This window comes from Triticum aestivum, chromosome 5A (assembly GCF_018294505.1).
Source record: "Triticum aestivum cultivar Chinese Spring chromosome 5A, IWGSC CS RefSeq v2.1, whole genome shotgun sequence".
NCBI classification, from domain to species: Eukaryota; Viridiplantae; Streptophyta; class Magnoliopsida; order Poales; family Poaceae; genus Triticum; species Triticum aestivum.
Genome location: NC_057806.1, coordinates 171,388,551 through 171,394,622, shown reverse-complemented (window position 1 = coordinate 171,394,622; position 6,072 = coordinate 171,388,551).

The window sequence follows — 6,072 nt, the reverse complement described above, 5'->3', positions numbered from 1 at the left end:
CTGAACAGTAGCCAGTGGAGTAGCGTGCGGTGGAGGCTGGATGAACAGGAGCCCGTGGAGGCTGGAGGAGGTCGACGGTAGCCCATGGAGGCTAGAGGAGGTTGACAGTGGAGATGAACAGTATCCCGTGGAGTCCCGTTTTGCGGTACGCCACACCCCTCCTGATGAACAGGACCCCCGTTTCGACCGTAGGAGGTCCGTTTCGTTCGTTTTGCGGTACGCCACACCCCTCCCGATCAACAAGACCCCCGTTTCGACCGTAGGAGGTCCGTTTCCTCTGTTTTGCGGTACGACATACCCCTCCCGATCAACAAGACCCCCGTTTCGACCGTAGGAGGTGTGTTTCCTCCATTCTATGGTACGCCAGGCCTCGTTTCCATCGCCTGTTCCGTCCAAGCCCTCCTGATGAACAAGACCACGCATTCCATTCTGACCCAGCCGGTTGGCTCCCACGCGTTCCATTGCCTCCCGATGAACACGGCACATTCCGTTGCCTCGCCATGAACACGACGCATTTCGTTGCCTCCCCATGAACACGATGCATTCCGGTGCCTCCCCATGAACACGACGACGATGTTGTTTCTCCGTTCCGACCCAGCCATGTACACGAGCCCTGGCTGTACGTATGCCGAGTAGGCGTTCGAGACCCCGCCCGTATGTACACATACGTGTCCGTATTTTCTTTCTTGCACCCTGGCCGATGTACGTACGTGTACATGCTACGTGCGCGCCTCTACTACGACACGTGCGCGCCTCTACATCGACCAGTATGTACGTACACGTTCGCGACCAGAATGACAACGCTATGTATGTTTCGACCAGGTGGGTCCCAACTGTCAGGCAATTCCTTGCGTGCGAAGATGTAGCTGGTGGGTCCCAGCAGTCACTGGGGCGAATCATTTTGTTTTTTATTTGCCCGGACGCACTTCCTTGCGTGCGAAGGTGTAGCTGGTGGGTCCCAGCAGTCAGGGGGGAAACGTTTTCTTTGCAAAATACGGTGGCCCGTCCGGTGGGTCCCCGCTGTCAGGTGGAGGAATAATTATTTTCCACGTAATAAGGAGGCACTTCCTTGCTGCGGCCGTGGACCAAGCTGTCAGCCTCTCCACGTACAGTCCACGTCCAATGGAAGCCGTTCCTTGACCACGTTGACCACGCCGTGCCGAGAGCACCAGGGCGATGGACGACGGAGAGGCCTAGGAAGGGGACGACGCGGAGCCGGGGAAGACGTGGCAGTGGATGCCCACGCGTAGAGGAGTACGAGGGTTCACTCGTTCGCTGTGGTGTGAGGCTGCCATCGCCGTAGAATAACAGGGGGTGTGGGTGAGTAGAGGGATGGCCTGGCTAGTAGTGGGAGTAGTAGGGGGCGGTGAGGCCTCCGCCCCATTGCAGCCGGCCATGGGAGGAAGGAGCATGAGGCACGACCGGCGCTGGTTTGGGCGGCTGGAGCAAGAAGACCAGAGGTTGAAGAAGCACTATGGCCGTTGGATGGACATCGTACGGTCACTAGAGCTAGAATCGTGCATATTGACTAAGTTGACAAAGCCCTCCGTCCCCGTCAACTTAGTAGGCCCACAAGTCAGCCTGCGACTATACTAGGTCCCAGCTAACAGGGGGAGAATTCATTTTTTGTGCGTAATAAGGAGGCACTTTGTCACATCCCTAGTCTGGTATGACCTAGGCTAGCTAGCTATTTGTGCATCATATTTAAATTTCATTTAAATTTGAAATGAGGATTGGTGGAACCCTCAGAATCATTTTTGAAAATGACCCAATTAAAAATTTCTCCAAAAGGGTCCAAGAAAATGCTCATGTTGCCCTCTGAAAATATTGGACAGAGATAAAAATCAAAACAATATTTTTAGGAGCTCATGGACATTTATTTTGGCCATTTGGATTAATTCGATAAATATTTGCATTGGAAATATATTTCTATATATATGAAATATGGCCCAAAAATTATGCCATTTATAAAAGAGCTCTGGAATAATATATCCAGCTCCTGCAAAAATTGGCATAATAAAATTAAATGATTTAATATATATATTAAATCAAACAAATGTCAGAAAAAAATAGAAAAACAGAAAAAGGGGAGAGAACTTACCTGGGCCTCCCCTCCCCTGCGCAGCCCAGCAGCAGCAGGCCGGCCCAGCCAGGAGGCGGCCCAGCCCGCCTGGCCCCCCTCCCCTGTCGCCTTCCTCCTCTGCCAGGAGGACGGGCGTGTGCCCGACGCTCGCCGGCACGCGCGCGCGCCACCTCCCCCCCTGCTGGCCACCTCCTGCTTCCTTCTCTCGCCCTCGATGCCCCGGACGTCGCCACGCAGCTGCCCCGCACCGCTCTCACTCTCCCTCGCCCTCCTCCTCTCCCCCTGCTCCCTCTCCCTCTCACCCGAAGCACTGCCGCCGCCGCAGCTCGTCACCGACGCGCTCCCCGCCGTCCCCTCGCCCCTCCGTAGAGCCCCCGAGCTCCGCCGCGACCCCCTCTACCTCCTCGCCGAGCCAAGCAAGCCGGAGTGCCCCGAGGAGCCACCATCGCCATCGTCTTCCTCCTCGGGCTCCGCCGTCCGCCGCCATCGATTCGCCGTCACCAGGCCTTCCCCGACCCCGCTGTGCTGCTCTGCGTGATCGCGGTGAGCTCCGCCGCCGTTCCCCTCTCTTCCCCCTCCCGTTCCCGTGCCGTAGCGCCGCTCCCCACCACGGCCGAAGCCTCTCGCCGCCGTCCATGTCGCCGCCGCCGTCTCGGCCCGCCTCCGCCCAAACCAAGCCTCCCTCCGCGTTCCTGGTGCCACGAGGGTGCCGCCGGGCCCCTCAGGTGGCCTCCCCGTGCCCCGCAGCCCGATCCCGCTCGCGCCCGAACTCCGGCCGCCGCCCCGAGCTTCGCTCCGGCGAGCTCCGGCCTCCCCCGCTGCTTCCACCTACCCTACCAGATGCGCGAGAGCCCGGGCTACGCCCCGGTGCTCTCAGACGCCGTCCCCGTGGCCTGTGGCGCGGACTCCGCCGCGTCCAGAGGTCGCCGGCGACGAGCCCCCGTCGCCTGAGTCCTGCCAGGTGGGGCCGGCCCGTCAGGTGATTAGCTTAGTGCTAATCACCGTTAACTAACCCCCCCCCTGAGGCTGACCAGTGGGCCCGACCCCCCCCCCTAACCATTTAATTAAATTAAATAACCCCTGTTAACCCCCTGTCACTGACGTGTGGGTCCCACACGTCAGGTTTGACCTGTACAGCCGCGTTGACCGCTGATGCAATGATGACGTCATGCTGACGCAATTATACATTTTCTGGAATTAAAATAATTCAGAAAATCCAGAAATTGATTTAAACTTCAAAAATTCATATCAATTCAACCGTAGCTCAGATTGAAATAATTTATATATGAAAAATTATCAGAAAAATGCAACCTTTCCATCTGTACTAGTTTCATGCATGAAAAACCAACTTATACATGCTGAATATGGGAAAACACATTATGGCATATATAAGAGACCTAATTTAGAAATGCATTTGAACCTTTGGTTCAAATGGACTTCAAACCAATTGAACACTAGTTGCATTAGCTCAACAGCATCACATCTACATGCCATGTTCATGCATCATATTGTTGCATATGATTGTGTATTGATTGCCGGCACCGTTCCTTCTCGATAGGTCCTGCTCCGGAGACGTTCCAGAGTACCTGTCTGTGAAGCAGTGCCTCCCTTGTTGATTTACCAGGCAAGCAAACCCCCTTGTTCATTTCGATAAAACCCTACTCTCTCGCTCCTGCTCTCAGTTATTGCATTAGGACAACAACGATTCATCTGCTACTTTGTGCTGCGGTAGTTGAACCCATTCCTCTGCATGACCTGTCATTGCCACAGTAAATAGTTGAAACCCACTAGCATGTGTAGGAGTTGATTGAAGCCACTGATGTGTTCCTACCATGCTATGCCTGCTATTGCTTAGAGTTGTGTCAGGTCTGGTTCATTGGGAATGAATTGGAGTGTCACGATATGTTCTGATGCTGAGAGTGAAGTGTGTGAACACGATTTGGTAAAGGTAGCGGTGAGAGGCCATGTAGGAGTACATGGTGGGTTGTCTCACTGGAACCGTCCTTAAGCACTGAGTTCTGTGTATGTTGTCCAATGACTCGATACTACCACACATTGGGTTCCGGTAACTCGACCCCTCTCGACTTATTAACCAACTTGGTCTCTGTCCAGGAGTCGCAACTAGTTTCTGGTGTTTGTAGGTAGTGCTATTTTTCTACCAAGTGGCACCCGGCAGGGTGGGCTTGGGACAGACTAGGCACACGTGGCACGGTGTACCGAGTGGCACCCGGTTGGTGGGCTCGGGAACCCTGCTCACATCGTTTGGGGCCGTGAGCGACACCCCGGCCGGATCTCCTTGCGGATGGAACCCGAATAGGCGATAAACCTGGACTAGAGTCTTGTGTGGTTAGTCAGGTCGTGGCCGACACCCTCGCCAGGCTTCCGCTTGAAGGTTGCCGAGATACATGACGTGTACATGGCGGTAAGTGGCGAGAGCGTGTGTGAAGAAGTACACCCCTGCAGGGTTAACATGATCTATTCGAATAGCCGGGTCCGCGGTTATGGACTTCTTGGATGCTTACATGGTACATAGACAACTTGAAGTGGATACTATAAAATGCTCAAGACAAGTGTGAGTGCTATGGATGGCCTTCTCGTAGGGAGACGGGGATGAATCCATAGTAGTGTATTGTGTGGTGATTAGTGGACTCGTGTACGTTGTTTCACCTCCAGAGTTTCTGGTAGTCGTAGAACAGGATAGCCACAGAGTCAAAGCTGGCTTGCTGCAACTAAACCCCACATTACCTCTTGATACAGATGCATGTATGATAGGATCTGATGTAAGTCTTGCTGAGTACCTTTGTACTCATGTTGCTTTATTTATGTTTTTGCAGCGGAGACTTCGGTCTTACTAGTGTTCTCGTGGACTTCGACTAGTAGCTAGTACCTCAGCTACGATCTTGATCGGATGTTGTAGATAGTCAGGCTCTTCAGCCTTTTTCATTTATAGATGTCTGTACCCAGACATGTAATGCTTCCGCTTGTTGCTTGTATGCTCTGTATGACGGGTCTTGTGACCCCTGTTTGCAATAAATGCTATGATGGCTCTTCTGAGCCTTTATCTATATAATTGTTGAGTTATGCTGTGATGCCATGTTGTACAGCACATACTTGCATGTTATGCGTACGTGTAATGTGTAGTGCTATGTGTGGGATCTGACTATCTAGTTGTTTATCTTTAGTAGCCTCTCTTACCGGGAAATGTCTCCTAGTGTTACCGCTGAGCCATGGTAGCTTGCTACTGCTCTGGAACACTTAGGCTGGCCGGCATGTGTCCTTCTTCGTTCCTGTGTCTGTCCCTTCGGGGAAATGTCACGCTTTGAGTACCGGAGTCCTGTTAGCCCGCTACAGCCCGGTTTACCGGAGTCCTGCTAGCCCAGTGCTACAGCCCGGACCCACTTGCTGATGACCGACACGTTCGAAGCTGGGTCATGGATGCCTGTCCCTGTAAGTCTGTGCCACTTTGGGTTTACGACTAGTCATGTCAGCCCGGGCTCCTTATCATATGGATGCTAGCGACACTATCATATACGTGAGCCAAAAGGCGCAAACGGTCCCGGGAAAAGGTAAGACGACACCCGTGGGGATACCGTGCGTGAGGCCGCAAAGTGATATGAGGTGTTACCGGCTAGATCGATGTGACATCGAGTCGGGGTCCTGACAGCTTTGGTATCAGAGCTTGACTGCCTGTAGGATTACCAAGCCAAACTGGTCGAAGTTGAGTCTAGAAATTCTTTAGTTATGTAAGGGAATTGATTGTGGGAAGGAACGTAAGGCTCTTTTTACTCCTTTACCTCATGGCCTTCTGATCTGAGTCGTCCTATCTTTCCGACGGGGTTAAGGAACTAGGCTTTCTCTTCCGTCTATCAGGATCACGTGTTACTACTCCGTAGTCCCATAGGACTGGTTGATCAGAGTCTTACCCCAGTTTTGAGTATTTCCGGTGTAGTCTGTTTAGTACTATCCCAGAACCTTGAGTGGTGATGTTG